This window comes from Lepisosteus oculatus, chromosome 14, assembly GCF_040954835.1.
Source record: "Lepisosteus oculatus isolate fLepOcu1 chromosome 14, fLepOcu1.hap2, whole genome shotgun sequence".
NCBI classification, from domain to species: domain Eukaryota; kingdom Metazoa; phylum Chordata; class Actinopteri; order Semionotiformes; family Lepisosteidae; genus Lepisosteus; species Lepisosteus oculatus.
Window position 1 is genome coordinate 23633247 of NC_090709.1, and position 16703 is coordinate 23649949.

The 16703-nt window shown below is 52.2% G+C and overlaps 17 non-coding genes and 8 pseudogenes across 17 annotated transcripts; all 25 read left to right on the forward strand.

Moving 5' to 3' along the window:
* The first annotated feature begins 443 nt into the window (after positions 1-443).
* LOC138216379 (5S ribosomal RNA) lies at positions 444-562 on the forward strand. The gene has a single exon (XR_011180091.1). It is a non-coding gene; the product is annotated as a 5S ribosomal RNA (ribosomal RNA).
* Positions 563-1098: 536 nt separating this feature from the next.
* Positions 1099-1217, forward strand: LOC138218370 (5S ribosomal RNA; annotated as a pseudogene).
* A 536-nt stretch (positions 1218-1753) lies between these two features.
* On the forward strand, positions 1754-1872 carry LOC138216380 (5S ribosomal RNA). The gene has a single exon (XR_011180092.1). It is a non-coding gene; the product is annotated as a 5S ribosomal RNA (ribosomal RNA).
* A 537-nt stretch (positions 1873-2409) lies between these two features.
* LOC138216719 (5S ribosomal RNA) lies at positions 2410-2528 on the forward strand. The gene has a single exon (XR_011180431.1). It is a non-coding gene; the product is annotated as a 5S ribosomal RNA (ribosomal RNA).
* A 537-nt stretch (positions 2529-3065) lies between these two features.
* Positions 3066-3184, forward strand: LOC138216381 (5S ribosomal RNA). Its single transcript, XR_011180093.1, has one exon. It is a non-coding gene; the product is annotated as a 5S ribosomal RNA (ribosomal RNA).
* Positions 3185-3720: 536 nt separating this feature from the next.
* LOC138218371 (5S ribosomal RNA) lies at positions 3721-3839 on the forward strand (annotated as a pseudogene).
* A 536-nt stretch (positions 3840-4375) lies between these two features.
* Positions 4376-4494, forward strand: LOC138218161 (5S ribosomal RNA; annotated as a pseudogene).
* A 537-nt stretch (positions 4495-5031) lies between these two features.
* On the forward strand, positions 5032-5150 carry LOC138244966 (5S ribosomal RNA). The gene has a single exon (XR_011193583.1). It is a non-coding gene; the product is annotated as a 5S ribosomal RNA (ribosomal RNA).
* A 537-nt stretch (positions 5151-5687) lies between these two features.
* Positions 5688-5806, forward strand: LOC138217992 (5S ribosomal RNA; annotated as a pseudogene).
* Positions 5807-6343: 537 nt separating this feature from the next.
* Positions 6344-6462, forward strand: LOC138218270 (5S ribosomal RNA; annotated as a pseudogene).
* Positions 6463-6998: 536 nt separating this feature from the next.
* On the forward strand, positions 6999-7117 carry LOC138216676 (5S ribosomal RNA). The gene has a single exon (XR_011180388.1). It is a non-coding gene; the product is annotated as a 5S ribosomal RNA (ribosomal RNA).
* Positions 7118-7654: 537 nt separating this feature from the next.
* On the forward strand, positions 7655-7773 carry LOC138217552 (5S ribosomal RNA). Its single transcript, XR_011181264.1, has one exon. It is a non-coding gene; the product is annotated as a 5S ribosomal RNA (ribosomal RNA).
* A 538-nt stretch (positions 7774-8311) lies between these two features.
* Positions 8312-8430, forward strand: LOC138244141 (5S ribosomal RNA). Its single transcript, XR_011192755.1, has one exon. It is a non-coding gene; the product is annotated as a 5S ribosomal RNA (ribosomal RNA).
* A 537-nt stretch (positions 8431-8967) lies between these two features.
* LOC138216730 (5S ribosomal RNA) lies at positions 8968-9086 on the forward strand. Its single transcript, XR_011180442.1, has one exon. It is a non-coding gene; the product is annotated as a 5S ribosomal RNA (ribosomal RNA).
* A 537-nt stretch (positions 9087-9623) lies between these two features.
* On the forward strand, positions 9624-9742 carry LOC138216382 (5S ribosomal RNA). The gene has a single exon (XR_011180094.1). It is a non-coding gene; the product is annotated as a 5S ribosomal RNA (ribosomal RNA).
* Positions 9743-10278: 536 nt separating this feature from the next.
* Positions 10279-10397, forward strand: LOC138218372 (5S ribosomal RNA; annotated as a pseudogene).
* Positions 10398-10933: 536 nt separating this feature from the next.
* LOC138218162 (5S ribosomal RNA) lies at positions 10934-11052 on the forward strand (annotated as a pseudogene).
* Positions 11053-11589: 537 nt separating this feature from the next.
* Positions 11590-11708, forward strand: LOC138244967 (5S ribosomal RNA). Its single transcript, XR_011193584.1, has one exon. It is a non-coding gene; the product is annotated as a 5S ribosomal RNA (ribosomal RNA).
* Positions 11709-12245: 537 nt separating this feature from the next.
* LOC138217107 (5S ribosomal RNA) lies at positions 12246-12364 on the forward strand. The gene has a single exon (XR_011180820.1). It is a non-coding gene; the product is annotated as a 5S ribosomal RNA (ribosomal RNA).
* Positions 12365-12900: 536 nt separating this feature from the next.
* LOC138244142 (5S ribosomal RNA) lies at positions 12901-13019 on the forward strand. The gene has a single exon (XR_011192756.1). It is a non-coding gene; the product is annotated as a 5S ribosomal RNA (ribosomal RNA).
* A 533-nt stretch (positions 13020-13552) lies between these two features.
* On the forward strand, positions 13553-13671 carry LOC138216179 (5S ribosomal RNA). The gene has a single exon (XR_011179891.1). It is a non-coding gene; the product is annotated as a 5S ribosomal RNA (ribosomal RNA).
* A 537-nt stretch (positions 13672-14208) lies between these two features.
* Positions 14209-14327, forward strand: LOC138244143 (5S ribosomal RNA). The gene has a single exon (XR_011192757.1). It is a non-coding gene; the product is annotated as a 5S ribosomal RNA (ribosomal RNA).
* Positions 14328-14864: 537 nt separating this feature from the next.
* On the forward strand, positions 14865-14982 carry LOC138218782 (5S ribosomal RNA; annotated as a pseudogene).
* Positions 14983-15519: 537 nt separating this feature from the next.
* On the forward strand, positions 15520-15638 carry LOC138216241 (5S ribosomal RNA). Its single transcript, XR_011179953.1, has one exon. It is a non-coding gene; the product is annotated as a 5S ribosomal RNA (ribosomal RNA).
* Positions 15639-16175: 537 nt separating this feature from the next.
* Positions 16176-16294, forward strand: LOC138216979 (5S ribosomal RNA). Its single transcript, XR_011180692.1, has one exon. It is a non-coding gene; the product is annotated as a 5S ribosomal RNA (ribosomal RNA).
* The last annotated feature ends 409 nt before the right edge of the window (positions 16295-16703 follow it).

The following is a 16703-nucleotide window of genomic DNA, read 5'->3' on the forward strand; positions in this document are numbered from 1 at the left end:
GGCGAGACACGGGTGCTTGTGTATTAGCGTGAGCGTTTTTTATTCTGATCATGAACAGTTTTACAAGTCCGCAAAGGATCGAGGAAAGGTTTATCGCCAGCTGAAAAGAGACACAGCGCTTCGGCTGTGGAGACTTGTTCGGCTGGCGTTCGGAGAGTCGCGTTTTTCAGAATTGTATTGAGATCGTTTTCCACAGAGCTCAGATGTCAAAGCACAGCAGCAGCTCTCCACAGCGATCCTCTATAGCGCCCTGTCTCCCGCAGCTCCGTCCTCATTGGAAGGAAGCAAGAGTGAAAGGCTGAAGTGAAATAGAGCGGGGATGAAGGCAGTGAAGAGAGAGAACGTGGGAAGAAGAGAAAAACGCAAGGGAAAAAAAGCAGCGTCGTAAAAGAGGTGACGGAGCTGTCCTCTCAATAAGAAGGGTGCCAGCGAGCCTTGCTCTCGCTTACGGCCACACCCCCTTGAGCACGCCTGATCTCGTCTGATCTCGAAAGCTAAACAGGGATGGGCCTGGTTAGTACTTGGATGGGAGACCGCCTGGGAATACCAGGTGCTGTAAGCTTTTAAGCGCAGGAGGCGCCCTATCCCTTCTCGCTCGCTCATTCCCCTGTTCACACGTGCAGTGCAGCTTGTCCGTCTGTTTATTTGTCAGCTTTGGCGAGACACGGGTGCTTGTGTATTAGCGTGAGCGTTTTTTATTCTGATCAGGAACAGTTTTACAAGTCCGCAAAGGATCGAGGAAAGGTTTATCGCCAGCTGAAAAGAGACACAGCGCTTCGGCTGTGGAGACTTGTTCGGCTGGCTTCGGAGAGTCGCGTTTTTCAGAATTGTATTGAGATCGTTTTCCACAGAGCTCAGATGTCAAAGCACAGCAGCAGCTCTCCACAGCGATCCTCTATAGCGCCCTTTCTCCCGCAGCTCCGTCCTCATTGGAAGGAAGCAAGAGTGAAAGGCTGAAGTGAAATAGAGCGGGGACGAAGGCAGTGAAGAGAGAGAACGTGGGAAGAAGAGAAAAACGCAAGGGAAAAAAAGCAGCGTCGTAAAAGAGGTGACGGAGCTGTCCTCTCAATAAGAAGGGTGCCAGCGAGCCTTGCTCTCGCTTACGGCCACAACCCCTTGAGCACGCCTGATCTCGTCTGATCTCGGAAGCTAAAAAGGGATGGGCCTGGTTAGTACTTGGATGGGAGACCGCCTGGGAATACCAGGTGCTGTAAGCTTTTAAGCGCAGGAGGCGCCCTATCCCCGCTCGCTGGCTCATTCCCCTGTTCACACGTGTAGTGCGGCTTGTCCGTCTGTTTATTTGTCAGCTTTGGCGAGACACGGGTGCTTGTGTATTAGCGTGAGCGTTTTTTATTCTGATCAGGAACAGTTTAACAAGTCCGCAAAGGATCGAGGAAAGGTTTATCGCCAGCTGAAAAGAGACACAGCGCTTCGGCTGTGGAGACTTGTTCGGCTGGCGTTCGGAGAGTCGCGTTTTTCAGAATTGTATTGAGATCGTTTTCCACAGAGCTCAGATGTCAAAGCACAGCAGCAGCTCTCCACAGCGATCCTCTCTAGCGCCCTTTCTCCCGCAGCTCCGTCCTCATTGGAAGGAAGCAAGAGTGAAAGGCTGAAGTGAAATAGAGCGGGGACGAAGGCAGTGAAGAGAGAGAACGTGGGAAGAAGAGAAAAACGCAAGGGAAAAAAGCAGCGTCGTAAAAGAGGTGACGGAGCTGTCCTCTCAATAAGAAGGGTGCCAGCGAGCCTTGCGCTCGCTTACGGCCACACCCCCTTGAGCACGCCTGATCTCGTCTGATCTCGAAAGCTAAACAGGGATGGGCCTGGTTAGTACTTGGATGGGAGACCGCCTGGGAATACCAGGTGCTGTAAGCTTTTAAGCGCAGGAGGCGCCCTATCCCCGCTCGCTCGCTCATTCCCCTGTTCACACGTGCAGTGCGGCTTGTCCGTCTGTTTATTTGTCAGCTTTGGCGAGACACGGGTGCTTGTGTATTAGCGTGAGCGTTTTTTATTCTGATCAGGAACAGTTTTACAAGTCCACAAAGGATCGAGGAAAGGTTTATCGCCAGCTGAAAAGAGACACAGCGCTTCGGCTGTGGAGACTTGTTCGGCTGGCGTTCGGAGAGTCGCGTTTTTCAGAATTGTATTGAGATCGTTTTCCACAGAGCTCAGATGTCAAAGCACAGCAGCAGCTCTCCACAGCGATCCTCTATAGCGCCCTTTCTCCCGCAGCTCCGTCCTCATTGGAAGGAAGCAAGAGTGAAAGGCTGAAGTGAAATAGAGCGGGGACGAAGGCAGTGAACAGAGAGAACGTGGGAAGAAGAGAAAAACGCAAGGGAAAAAAAGCAGCGTCGTAAAAGAGGTGACGGAGCTGTCCTCTCAATAAGAAGGGTGCCAGCGAGCCTTGCTCTCGCTTACGGCCACACCCCCTTGAGCACGCCTGATCTCATCTGATCTCGGAAGCTAAACAGGGATGGGCCTGGTTAGTACTTGGATGGGAGACCGCCTGGGAATACCAGGTGCTGTAAGCTTTTAAGCGCAGGAGGCGCCCTATCCCCGCTCGCTCGCTCATTCCCCTGTTCACACGTGCAGTGCGGCTTGTCCGTCTGTTTATTTGTCAGCTTTGGCGAGACGCGGGTGCTTGTGTATTAGCGTGAGCGTTTTTTATTCTGATCATGAACAGTTTTACAAGTCCGCAAAGGATCGAGGAAAGGTTTATCGCCAGCTGAAAAGAGACACAGCGCTTCGGCTGTGGAGACTTGTTCGGCTGGCGTTCGGAGAGTCGCGTTTTTCAGAATTGTATTGAGATCGTTTTCATCAGAGCTCAGATGTCAAAGCACAGCAGCAGCTCTCCACAGCGATCCTCTATAGCGCCCTTTCTCCCGCAGCTCCGTCCTCATTGGAAGGAAGCAAGAGTGAAAGGCTGAAGTGAAATAGAGCGGGGATGAAGGCAGTGAAGAGAGAGAACGTGGGAAGAAGAGAAAAACGCAAGGGAAAAAAAGCAGCGTCGTAAAAGAGGTGACGGAGCTGTCCTCTCAATAAGAAGGGTGCCAGCGAGCCTTGCTCTCGCTTACGGCCACACCCCCTTGAGCACGCCTGATCTCGTCTGATCTCGAAAGCTAAACAGGGATGGGCCTGGTTAGTACTTGGATGGGAGACCGCCTGGGAATACCAGGTGCTGTAAGCTTTTAAGCGCAGGAGGCGCCCTATCCCTGCTCGCTCGCTCATTCCCCTGTTCACACGTGCAGTGCAGCTTGTCCGTCTGTTTATTTGTCAGCTTTGGCGAGACATGGGTGCTTGTGTATTAGCGTGAGCGTTTTTTATTCTGATCAGGAACAGTTTTACAAGTCCGCAAAGGATCGAGGAAAGGTTTATCGCCAGCTGAAAAGAGACACAGCGCTTCGGCTGTGGAGACTTGTTCGGCTGGCTTCGGAGAGTCGCGTTTTTCAGAATTGTATTGAGATCGTTTTCCACAGAGCTCAGATGTCAAAGCACAGCAGCAGCTCTCCACAGCGATCCTCTATAGCGCCCTTTCTCCCGCAGCTCCGTCCTCATTGGAAGGAAGCAAGAGTGAAAGGCTGAAGTGAAATAGAGCGGGGACGAAGGCAGTGAAGAGAGAGAACGTGGGAAGAAGAGAAAAACGCAAGGGAAAAAAAGCAGCGTCGTAAAAGAGGTGACGGAGCTGTCCTCTCAATAAGAAGGGTGCCAGCGAGCCTTGCTCTCGCTTACGGCCACAACCCCTTGAGCACGCCTGATCTCGTCTGATCTCGGAAGCTAAAAAGGGATGGGCCTGGTTAGTACTTGGATGGGAGACCGCCTGGGAATACCAGGTGCTGTAAGCTTTTAAGCGCAGGAGGCGCCCTATCCCCGCTCGCTGGCTCATTCCCCTGTTCACACGTGCAGTGCGGCTTGTCCGTCTGTTTATTTGTCAGCTTTGGCGAGACACGGGTGCTTGTGTATTAGCGTGAGCGTTTTTTATTCTGATCAGGAACAGTTTAACAAGTCCGATAAGGATCGAGGAAAGGTTTATCGCCAGCTGAAAAGAGACACAGCGCTTCGGCTGTGGAGACTTGTTCGGCTGGCGTTCGGAGAGTCGCGTTTTTCAGAATTGTATTGAGATCGTTTTCAACAGAGCTCAGATGTCAAAGCACAGCAGCAGCTCTCCACAGCGATCCTCTATAGCGCCCTTTCTCCCGCAGCTCCGTCCTCATTGGAAGGAAGCAAGAGTGAAAGGCTGAAGTGAAATAGAGCGGGGACGAAGGCAGTGAAGAGAGAGAACGTGGGAAGAAGAGAAAAACGCAAGGGAAAAAAGCAGCGTCGTAAAAGAGGTGACGGAGCTGTCCTCTCAATAAGAAGGGTGCCAGCGAGCCTTGCTCTCGTTTACGGCCACACCCCCTTGAGCACGCCTGATCTCATCTGATTTCGTAAGCTAAACAGGGATGGGCCTGGTTAGTACTTGGATGGGAGACCGCCTGGGAATACCAGGTGCTGTAAGCTTTTAAGCGCAGGAGGCGCCCTATCCCCGCTCGCTCGCTCATTCCCCTGTTCACACGTGCAGTGCGGCTTGTCCGTCTGTTTATTTGTCAGCTTTGGCGAGACACGGGTGCTTGTGTATTAGCGTGAGCGTTTTTTATTCTGATCAGGAACAGTTTAACATGTCCGCAAAGGATCGAGGAAAGGTTTATCGCCAGCTGAAAAGAGACACAGCGCTTCGGCTGTGGAGTCTTGTTCGGCTGGCGTTCGGAGAGTCGCGTTTTTCAGAATTGTATTGAGATCGTTTTCCACAGAGCTCAGATGTCAAAGCACAGCAGCAGCTCTCCACAGCGATCCTCTATAGCGCCTTTTCTCCCGCAGCTCCGTCCTCATTGGAAGGAAGCAAAAGTGAAAGGCTGAAGTGAAATAGAGCGGGGACGAAGGCAGTGAAGAGAGAGAACGTGGGAAGAAGAGAAAAACGCAAGGGAAAAAAAGCAGCGTTGTAAAAGAGGTGACGGAGCTGTCCTCTCAATAAGAAGGGTGCCAGCGAGCCTTGCTCTTGCTTACGGCCACACCCCCTTGAGCACGCCTGATCTCGTCTGATCTCTGAAGCTAAACAGGGATGGGCCTGGTTAGTACTTGGATGGGAGACCGCCTGGGAATACCAGGTGCTGTAAGCTTTTAAGCGCAGGAGGCGCCCTATCCCCGCTCGCTCGCTCATTCCCCTGTTCACACGTGCAGTGCGGCTTGTCCGTCTGTTTATTTCTCAGCTTTGGCGAGACACGGGTGCTTGTGTATTAGCGTGAGCGTTTTTTATTCTGATCAGGAACAGTTTTACAAGTCCGCAAAGGATCGAGGAAAGGTTTATCGCCAGCTGAAAAGAGACACAGCGCTTCGGCTGTGGAGACTTGTTCGGCTGGCGTTCGGAGAGTCGCGTTTTTCAGAATTGTATTGAGATCGTTTTCCACAGAGCTCAGATGTCAAAGCACAGCAGCAGCTCTCCACAGCGATCCTCTATAGCGCCCTTTCTCCCGCAGCTCCGTCCTCATTGGAAGGAAGCAAGAGTGAAAGGCTGAAGTGAAATTGAGCGGGGACGAAGGCAGTGAAGAGAGAGAACGTGGGAAGAAGAGAAAAACGCAAGAGAAAAAAAGCAGCGTCGTAAAAGAGGTGACGGAGCTGTCCTCTCAATAAGAAGGGTGCCAGCGAGCTTTGCTCTCGCTAGCGGCCACACCCCCTTGAGCACGCCTGATCTCGTCTGATCTTGGAAGCTAAACAGGGATGGGCCTGGTTAGTACTTGGATGGGAGACCGCCTGGGAATACCAGGTGCTGTAAGCTTTTAAGCGCAGGAGGCGCCCTATCCCCGCTCGCTCGCTCATTCCCCTGTTCACACGTGCAGTGCGGCTTGTCCATCTGTTTATTTCTCAGCGTTGGCGAGACACGGGTGCTTGTGTATTAGCGTGAGCGTTTTTTATTCTGATCAGGAACAGTTTTACAAGTCCGCAAAGGATCGAGGAAAGGTTTATCGCCAGCTGAAAAGAGACACAGCGCTTCGGCTGTGGAGACTTGTTCGGCTGGCGTTCGGAGAGTCGCGTTTTTCAGAATTGTATTGAGATCGTTTTCCACAGAGCTCAGATGTCAAAGCACAGCAGCAGCTCTCCACAGCGATCCTCTATAGCGCCCTTTCTCCCGCAGCTCCGTCCTCATTGGAAGGAAGCAAGAGTGAAAGGCTGAAGTGAAATAGAGCAGGGACAAAGGCAGTGAAGAGAGAGAACGTGGGAAGAAGAGAAAAACGCAAGAGAAAAAAAGCAGCGTCGTAAAAGAGGTGACGGAGCTGTCCTCTCAATAAGAAGGGTGCCAGCGAGCCTTGCTCTCGCTTACGGGCACACCCCCTTGAGCACGCCTGATCTTGTCTGATCTCGGAAGCTAAACAGGGATGGGCCTGATTAGTACTTGGATGGGAGACCGCCTGGGAATACCAGGTGCTGTAAGCTTTTAAGCGCAGGAGGCGCCCTATCCCCGCTCGCTCGCTCATTCCCCTGTTCACACGTGCAGTGCGGCTTGTCCATCTGTTTATTTGTCAGCTTTGGCGAGACACGGGTGCTTGTGTATTAGCGTGAGCGTTTTTTATTCTGATCAGGAACAGTTTTACAAGTCCGCAAAGGATCGAGGAAAGGTTTATCGCCAGCTGAAAAGAGACACAGCGCTTCGGCTGTGGAGACTTGTTCGGCTGGCGTTCGGAGAGTCGCGTTTTTCAGAATTGTATTGAGATCGTTTTCCACAGAGCTCAGATGTCAAAGCACAGCAGCAGCTCTCCACAGCGATCCTCTATAGCGCCCTTTCTCCCGCAGCTCCGTCCTCATTGGAAGGAAGCAAGAGTGAAAGGCTGAAGTGAAATAGAGCGGGGACGAAGGCAGTGAAGAGAGAGAACGTGGAAAGAAGAGAAAAACGCAAGGGAAAAAAGCAGCGTCGTAAAAGAGGTGACGGAGCTGTCCTCTCAATAAGAAGGGTGCCAGCGAGCCTTGCTCTCGCTTACAGCCACACCCCCTTGAGCACGCCTGATCTCGTCTGATCTCAGAATCTAAACAGGGATGGGCCTGGTTAGTACTTGGATGGGAGACCGCCTGGGAATACCAGGTGCTGTAAGCTTTTAAGCACAGGAGGCGCCCTATCCCCGCTCGCTCGCTCATTCCCCTGTTCACACGTGCAGTGCGGCTTGTCCGTCTGTTTATTTGTCAGCTTTGGTGAGACACGGGTGCTTGTGTATTAGCGTGAGCGTTTTTTATTCTGATCAGGAACAGTTTTACAAGTCCGCAAAGGATCGAGGAAAGGTTTATCGCCAGCTGAAAAGAGACACAGCGCTTCGGCTGTGGAGACTTGTTCGGCTGGCGTTCGGAGAGTCGCGTTTTTCAGAATTGTATTGAGATCGTTTTCCACAGAGCTCAGATGTCAAAGCACAGCAGCAGCTCTCCACAGCGATCCTCTATAGCGCCCTTTCTCCCGCAGCTCCGTCCTCATTGGAAGGAAGCAAAAGTGAAAGGCTGAAGTGAAATAGAGCGGGGACGAAGGCAGTGAAGAGAGAGAACGTGGGAAGAAGAGAAAAACGCAAGAGAAAAAAAGCAGCGTTGTAAAAGAGGTGACGGAGCTGTCCTCTCAATAAGAAGGGTGCCAGCGAGCCTTGCTCTCGCTTACGGCCACACCCCCTTGAGCACGCCTGATCTCATCTGATCTCGGAAGCAAAACAGGGATGGGCCTGGTTAGTGCTTGGATGGGAGACCGCCTGGGAATACCAGGTGCTGTAAGCTTTTAAGCGCAGGAGGCGCCCTATCCCCGCTCGCTCGCTCATTCCCCTGTTCACACGTGCAGTGCGGCTTGTCCGTCTGTTTATTTGTCAGCTTTGGCGAGACACGGGTGCTTGTGTATTAGCGTGAGCGTTTTTTTGTTCTGATCAGGAACAGTTTAACAAGTCCGCAAAGAATCGAGGAAAGGTTTATCGCCAGCTGAAAAGAGACACAGCGCATCGGCTGTGGAGACTTGTTCGGCTGGCGTTCGGAGAGTCGCGTTTTTCAGAATTGTATTGAGATCGTTTTCCACAGAGCTCAGATGTCAAAGCACAGCAGCAGCTCTCCACAGCGATCCTCTATAGCGCCCTTTCTCCCGCAGCTCCGTCCTCATTGGAAGGAAGCAAGAGTGAAAGGCTGAAGTGAAATAGAGCGGGGACGAAGGCAGTGAAGAGAGAGAACGTGGGAAGAAGAGAAAAACGCAAGGGAAAAAGAGCAGCGTCGTAAAAGAGGTGACGGAGCTGTCCTCTCAATAAGAAGGGTGCCAGCGAGCCTTGCTCTCGCTTACGGCCACACCCCCTTGAGCACGCCTGATCTCGTCTGATCTCGGAAGCTAAACAGGGATGGGCCTGGTTAGTACTTGGATGGGAGACCGCCTGGGAATACCAGGTGCTGTAAGCTTTTAAGCGCAGGAGGCGCCCTATCCCCGCTCGCTTGCTCATTCCCCTGTTCACACGTGCAGTGCGGCTTGTCCGTCTGTTTATTTGTCAGCTTTGGCGAGACACGGGTGCTTGTGTATTAGCGTGAGCGTTTTTTATTCTGATCAGGAACAGTTTTACAAGTCTGCAAAGGATCGAGGAAAGGTTTATCGCCAGCTGAAAAGAGACACAGCGCTTCGGCTGTGGAGACTTGTTCGGCTGGCGTTCGGAGAGTCGCGTTTTTCAGAATTGTATTGAGATCGTTTTCCACAGAGCTCAGATGTCAAAGCACAGCAGCAGCTCTCCACAGCGATCCTCTATAGCGCCCTTTCTCCCGCAGCTCCGTCCTCATTGGAAGGAAGCAAGAGTGAAAGGCTGAAGTGAAATAGAGCGGGGACGAAGGCAGTGAACAGAGAGAACGTGGGAAGAAGAGAAAAACGCAAGGGAAAAAAAGCAGCGTCGTAAAAGAGGTGACGGAGCTGTCCTCTCAATAAGAAGGGTGCCAGCGAGCCTTGCTCTCGCTTACGGCCACACCCCCTTGAGCACGCCTGATCTCATCTGATCTCGGAAGCTAAACAGGGATGGGCCTGGTTAGTACTTGGATGGGAGACCGCCTGGGAATACCAGGTGCTGTAAGCTTTTAAGCGCAGGAGGCGCCCTATCCCCGCTCGCTCGCTCATTCCCCTGTTCACACGTGCAGTGCGGCTTGTCCGTCTGTTTATTTGTCAGCTTTGGCGAGACGCGGGTGCTTGTGTATTAGCGTGAGCGTTTTTTATTCTGATCATGAACAGTTTTACAAGTCCGCAAAGGATCGAGGAAAGGTTTATCGCCAGCTGAAAAGAGACACAGCGCTTCGGCTGTGGAGACTTGTTCGGCTGGCGTTCGGAGAGTCGCGTTTTTCAGAATTGTATTGAGATCGTTTTCATCAGAGCTCAGATGTCAAAGCACAGCAGCAGCTCTCCACAGCGATCCTCTATAGCGCCCTTTCTCCCGCAGCTCCGTCCTCATTGGAAGGAAGCAAGAGTGAAAGGCTGAAGTGAAATAGAGCGGGGATGAAGGCAGTGAAGAGAGGGAACGTGGGAAGAAGAGAAAAACGCAAGGGAAAAAAAGCAGCGTCGTAAAAGAGGTGACGGAGCTGTCCTCTCAATAAGAAGGGTGCCAGCGAGCCTTGCTCTCGCTTACGGCCACACCCCCTTGAGCACGCCTGATCTCGTCTGATCTCGAAAGCTAAACAGGGATGGGCCTGGTTAGTACTTGGATGGGAGACCGCCTGGGAATACCAGGTGCTGTAAGCTTTTAAGCGCAGGAGGCGCCCTATCCCTGCTCGCTCGCTCATTCCCCTGTTCACACGTGCAGTGCAGCTTGTCCGTCTGTTTATTTGTCAGCTTTGGCGAGACATGGGTGCTTGTGTATTAGCGTGAGCGTTTTTTATTCTGATCAGGAACAGTTTTACAAGTCCGCAAAGGATCGAGGAAAGGTTTATCGCCAGCTGAAAAGAGACACAGCGCTTCGGCTGTGGAGACTTGTTCGGCTGGCTTCGGAGAGTCGCGTTTTTCAGAATTGTATTGAGATCGTTTTCCACAGAGCTCAGATGTCAAAGCACAGCAGCAGCTCTCCACAGCGATCCTCTATAGCGCCCTTTCTCCCGCAGCTCCGTCCTCATTGGAAGGAAGCAAGAGTGAAAGGCTGAAGTGAAATAGAGCGGGGACGAAGGCAGTGAAGAGAGAGAACGTGGGAAGAAGAGAAAAACGCAAGGGAAAAAAAGCAGCGTCGTAAAAGAGGTGACGGAGCTGTCCTCTCAATAAGAAGGGTGCCAGCGAGCCTTGCTCTCGCTTACGGCCACAACCCCTTGAGCACGCCTGATCTCGTCTGATCTCGGAAGCTAAAAAGGGATGGGCCTGGTTAGTACTTGGATGGGAGACCGCCTGGGAATACCAGGTGCTGTAAGCTTTTAAGCGCAGGAGGCGCCCTATCCCCGCTCGCTGGCTCATTCCCCTGTTCACACGTGCAGTGCGGCTTGTCCGTCTGTTTATTTGTCAGCTTTGGCGAGACACGGGTTCTTGTGTATTAGCGTGAGCGTTTTTTATTCTGATCAGGAACAGTTTAACAAGTCCGATAAGGATCGAGGAAAGGTTTATCGCCAGCTGAAAAGAGACACAGCGCTTCGGCTGTGGAGACTTGTTCGGCTGGAGTTCGGAGAGTCGCGTTTTTCAGAATTGTATTGAGATCGTTTTCAACAGAGCTCAGATGTCAAAGCACAGCAGCAGCTCTCCACAGCGATCCTCTATAGCGCCCTTTCTCCCGCAGCTCCGTCCTCATTGGAAGGAAGCAAGAGTGAAAGGCTGAAGTGAAATAGAGCGGGGACGAAGGCAGTGAAGAGAGAGAACGTGGGAAGAAGAGAAAAACGCAAGGGAAAAAAGCAGCGTCGTAAAAGAGGTGACGGAGCTGTCCTCTCAATAAGAAGGGTGCCAGCGAGCCTTGCTCTCGTTTACGGCCACACCCCCTTGAGCACGCCTGATCTCATCTGATTTCGTAAGCTAAACAGGGATGGGCCTGGTTAGTACTTGGATGGGAGACCGCCTGGGAATACCAGGTGCTGTAAGCTTTTAAGCGCAGGAGGCGCCCTATCCCCGCTCGCTCGCTCATTCCCCTGTTCACACGTGCAGTGCGGCTTGTCCGTCTGTTTATTTGTCAGCTTTGGCGAGACACGGGTGCTTGTGTATTAGCGTGAGCGTTTTTTATTCTGATCAGGAACAGTTTAACATGTCCGCAAAGGATCGAGGAAAGGTTTATCGCCAGCTGAAAAGAGACACAGCGCTTCGGCTGTGGAGACTTGTTCGGCTGGCGTTCGGAGAGTCGCGTTTTTCAGAATTGTATTGAGATCGTTTTCCACAGAGCTCAGATGTCAAAGCACAGCAGCAGCTCTCCACAGCGATCCTCTATAGCGCCCTTTCTCCCGCAGCTCCGTCCTCATTGGAAGGAAGCAAAAGTGAAAGGCTGAAGTGAAATAGAGCGGGGACGAAGGCAGTGAAGAGAGAGAACGTGGGAAGAAGAGAAAAACGCAAGGGAAAAAAAGCAGCGTTGTAAAAGAGGTGACGGAGCTGTCCTCTCAATAAGAAGGGTGCCAGCGAGCCTTGCTCTTGCTTACGGCCACACCCCCTTGAGCACGCCTGATCTCGTCTGATCTCTGAAGCTAAACAGGGATGGGCCTGGTTAGTACTTGGATGGGAGACCGCCTGGGAATACCAGGTGCTGTAAGCTTTTAAGCGCAGGAGGCGCCCTATCCCCGCTCGCTCGCTCATTCCCCTGTTCACACGTGCAGTGCGGCTTGTCCGTCTGTTTATTTGTCAGCTTTGGCGAGACACGGGTGCTTGTGTATTAGCGTGAGCGTTTTTTATTCTGATCAGGAACAGTTTTACAAGTCCGCAAAGGATCGAGGAAAGGTTTATCGCCAGCTGAAAAGAGACACAGCGCTTCGGCTGTGGAGACTTGTTCGGCTGGCGTTCGGAGAGTCGCGTTTTTCAGAATTGTATTGAGATCGTTTTCCACAGAGCTCAGATGTCAAAGCACAGCAGCAGCTCTCCACAGCGATCCTCTATAGCGCCCTTTCTCCCGCAGCTCCGTCCTCATTGGAAGGAAGCAAGAGTGAAAGGCTGAAGTGAAATAGAGCGGGGACGAAGGCAGTGAAGAGAGAGAACGTGGGAAGAAGAGAATAACGCAAGGGAAAAAAAGCAGCGTCGTAAAAGAGGTGACGGAGCTGTCCTCTCAATAAGAAGGGTGCCAGCGAGCCTTGCTCTCGCTTATGGCCACACCCCCTTGAGCACGCCTGATCTCGTCTGATCTCGGAAGCTAAACAGGGATGGGCCTGGTTAGTACTTGGATGGGAGACTCCCTGGGAATACCAGGTGCTGTAAGCTTTTAAGCGCAGGAGGCGCCCTATCCCCGCTCGCTTGCTCATTCCCCTGTTCACACGTGCAGTGCGGCTTGTCCGTCTGTTTATTTGTCAGCTGTGGCGAGACACGGGTGCTTGTGTATTAGCGTGAGCGTTTTTTATTCTGATCAGGAACAGTTTTACAAGTCTGCAAAGGATCGAGGAAAGGTTTATCGCCAGCTGAAAAGAGACACAGCGCTTCGGCTGTGGAGACTTGTTCGGCTGGCGTTCGGAGAGTCGCGTTTTTCAGAATTGTATTGAGATCGTTTTCCACAGAGCTCAGATGTCAAAGCACAGCAGCAGCTCTCCACAGCGATCCTCTATAGCGCCCTTTCTCCCGCAGCTCCGTCCTCATTGGAAGGAAGCAAGAGTGAAAGGCTGAAGTGAAATAGAGCGGGGACGAAGGCAGTGAAGAGAGAGAACGTGGGAAGAGAGAAAAACGCAAGAGAAAAAAAGCAGCGTCGTAAAAGAGGTGACGGAGCTGTCCTCTCAATAAGAAGGGTGCCAGCGAGCCTTCCTCTTGCTTACGGCCACACCCCCTTGAGCACGCCTGATCTCGTCTGATCTCGGAAGCTAAACAGGGATGGGCCTGGTTAGTACTTGGATGGGAGACCGCCTGGGAATACCAGGTGCTGTAAGCTTTTAAGCGCAGGAGGCGCCCTATCCCCGCTCGCTCGCTCATTCCCCTGTTCACACGTGCAGTGCGGCTTGTCCGTCTATTTGTCAGCTTTGGCGAGACACGGCTGCTTGTGTATTAGCGTGAGCGTTTTTTATTCTGATCAGGAACAGTTTTACAAGTCCGCAAAGGATCGAGGAAAGGTTTATCGCCAGCTGAAAAGAGACACAGCGCTTCGGCTGTGGAGACTTGTTCGGCTGGCGTTCGGAGAGTCACGTTTTTCAGAATTGTATTGAGATCGTTTTCCACAGAGCTCAGATGTCAAAGCACAGCAGCAGCTCTCCACAGCGATCCTCTATAGCGCCCTTTCTCCGGCAGCTCCGTCCTCATTGGAAGGAAGCAAAAGTGAAAGGCTGAAGTGAAATAGAGCGGGGACGAAGGCAGTGAAGAGAGAGAACGTGGGAAGAAGAGAAAAACGCAAGGGAAAAAAAGCAGCGTCGTAAAAGAGGTGACGGAGCTGTCCTCTCAATAAGAAGGGTGCCAGCGAGCCTTGCTCTCGCTTACGGCCACACCCCCTTGAGCACGCCTGATCTCATCTGATCTCGGAAGCTAAACAGAGATGGGCCTGGTTAGTACTTGGATGGGAGACCGCCTGGGAATACCAGGTGCTGTAAGCTTTTAAGCGCAGGAGGCGCCCTATCCCCGCTCGCTCGCTCATTCCCCTGTTCACACGTGCAGTGCGGCTTGTCCGTCTGTTTATTTGTCAGCTTTGGCAAGACGCGGGTGCTTGTGTATTAGCGTGAGCGTTTTTTATTCTGATCAGGAACAGTTTTACAAGTCCGCAAAGGATCGAAGAAAGGTTTATCGCCAGCTGAAAAGAGACACAGCGCTTCGGCTGTGGAGACTTGTTCGGCTGGCGTTCGGAGAGTCGCGTTTTTCAGAACTGTATTGAGATCGTTTTTCACAGAGCTCAGATGTCAAAGCACAGCAGCAGCTCTCCACAGCGATCCTCTATAGCGCCCTTTCTCCCGCAGCTCCGTCCTCATTGGAAGGAAGCAAGAGTGAAAGGCTGAAGTGAAATTGAGCGGGGACGAAGGCAGTGAAGAGAGAGAACGTGGGAAGAAGAGAAAAACGCAAGAGAAAAAAAGCAGCGTCGTAAAAGAGGTGACGGAGCTGTCCTCTCAATAAGAAGGGTGCCAGCGAGCCTTGCTCTCGCTTACGGCCACACCCCCTTGAGCACGCCTGATCTCGTCTGATCTCGGAAGCTAAACAGGGATGGGCCTGGTTAGTACTTGGATGGGAGACCGCCTGGGAATACCAGGTGCTGTAAGCTTTTAAGCGCAGGAGGCGCCCTATCCCCGCTCGCTCGCTCATTCCCCTGTTCACACGTGCAGTGCGGCTTGTCCGTCTGTTTATTTGTCAGCTTTGGCGAGACACGGGTGCTTGTGTATTAGCGTGAGCGTTTTTTATTCTGATCAGGAACAGTTTTACAAGTCCGCAAAGGATCGAGGAAAGGTTTATCGCCAGCTGAAAAGTGACACAGCGCTTCGGCTGTGGAGACTTGTTCGGCTGGCGTTCGGAGGGTCGCGTTTTTCAGAATTGTATTGAGATCGTTTTCAACAGAGCTCAGATGTCAAAGCACAGCAGCAGCTCTCCACAGCGATCCTCTATAGCGCCCTTTCTCCCGCAGCTCCGTCCTCATTGGAAGGAAGCAAGAGTGAAAGGCTGAAGTGAAATAGAGCGGGGACGAAGGCAGTGAAGAGAGAGAACGTGGGAAGAAGAGAAAAACGCAAGGGAAAAAGAGCAGCGTCATAAAAGAGGTGACGGAGCTGTCCTCTCAATAAGAAGGGTGCCAGCGAGCCTTGTTCTCGCTTACGGCCACACCCCCTTGAGCACGCCTGATCTGTCTGATCTCGGAAGCTAAACAGGGATGGGCCTGGTTAGTAGTTGGATGGGAGACCGCCTGGGAGTACCAGGTGCTGTAAGCTTTTAAGCGCAGGAGGCGCCCTATCCCCGCTCGCTCGCTCATTCCCCTGTTCACACGTGCAGTGCGGCTTGTCCGTCTGTTTATTTGTCAGCTTTGGCGAGACACGGGTGCTTGTGTATTAGCGTGAGCGTTTTTTATTCTGATCAGGAACAGTTTTACAAGTCCGCAAAGGTTCGAGGAAAGGTTTATCGCTAGCTGAAAAGAGACACAGCGCTTCGGCTGTGGAGACTTGTTCGGCTGGCGTTCGGAGAGTCGCGTTTTTCAGAATTGTATTGAGATCGTTTTCCACAGAGCTCAGATGTCAAAGCACAGCAGCAGCTCTCCACAGCGATCCTCTATAGCGCCCTTTCTCCCGCAGCTCAGTCCTCATTGGAAGGAAGCAAGAGTGAAAGGCTGAAGTGAAATAGAGCGGGGACGAAGGCAGTGAAGAGAGAGAACGTGGGAAGAAGAGAAAAACGCAAGGGAAAAAAAGCAGCGTCGTAAAAGAGGTGACGGAGCTGTCCTCTCAATAAGAAGGGTGCCAGCGAGCCTTGCTCTCGCTTATGGCCACACCCCCTTGAGCACGCCTGATCTCGTCTGATCTCTGAAGCTAAACAGGGATGGGCCTGGTTAGTACTTGGATGGGAGACCGCCTGGGAATACCAGGTGCTGTAAGCTTTTAAGCGCAGGAGGCGCCCTATCCCCGCTCGCTCGCTCATTCCCCTGTTCACACGTGCAGTGCGGCTTGTCCGTCTGTTTATTTCTCAGCTTTGGCGAGACACGGGTGCTTGTGTATTAGCGTGAGCGTTTTTTATTCTGATCAGGAACAGTTTTACAAGTCCGCAAAGGATCGAGGAAAGGTTTATCGCCAGCTGAAAAGAGACACAGCGCTTCGGCTGTGGAGACTTGTTCGGCTGGCGTTCGGAGAGTCGCGTTTTTCAGAATTGTATTGAGATCGTTTTCCACAGAGCTCAGATGTCAAAGCACAGCAGCAGCTCTCCACAGCGATCCTCTATAGCGCCCTTTCTCCCGCAGCTCCGTCCTCATTGGAAGGAAGCAAGAGTGAAAGGCTGAAGTGATATAGAGCGGGGACTAAGGCAGTGAAGAGAGAGAACGTGGGAAGAAGAGAAAAACGCAAGGGAAAAAAAGCAGCGTCGTAAAAGAGGTGACGGAGCTGTCCTCTCAATAAGAAGGGTGCCAGCGAGCCTTGCTCTCGCTTATGGCCACACCCCCTTGAGCACGCCTGATCTCGTCTGGTCTCGGAAGCTAAACAGGGATGGGCCTGGTTAGTACTTGGATGGGAGACCGCCTGGGAATACCAGGTGCTGTAAGCTTTTAAGCGCAGGAGGCGCCCTATCCCCGCTCTCTCGCTCATTCCCCTGTTCACACGTGCAGTGCGGCTTGTCCGTCTGTTTATTTGTCAGCTTTGGCGAGACACGGGTGCTTGTGTATTAGCGTGAGCGTTTTTTATTCTGATCATGAACAGTTTAACAAGTCCGCAAAGGATCGACGAAAGGTTTATCGCCAGCTGAAAAGAGACACAGCGCTTCGGCTGTGGAGACTTGTTCGGCTGGCGTTCGGAGAGTCGCGTTTTTCAGAATTGTATTGAGATCGTTTTCCACAGAGCTCAGATGTCAAAGCACAGCAGCAGCTCTCCACAGCGATCCTCTATAGCGCCCTTTCTCCCGCATCTCCGTCCTCATTGGAAGGAAGCAAGAGTGAAAGGCTGAAGTGAAATAGAGC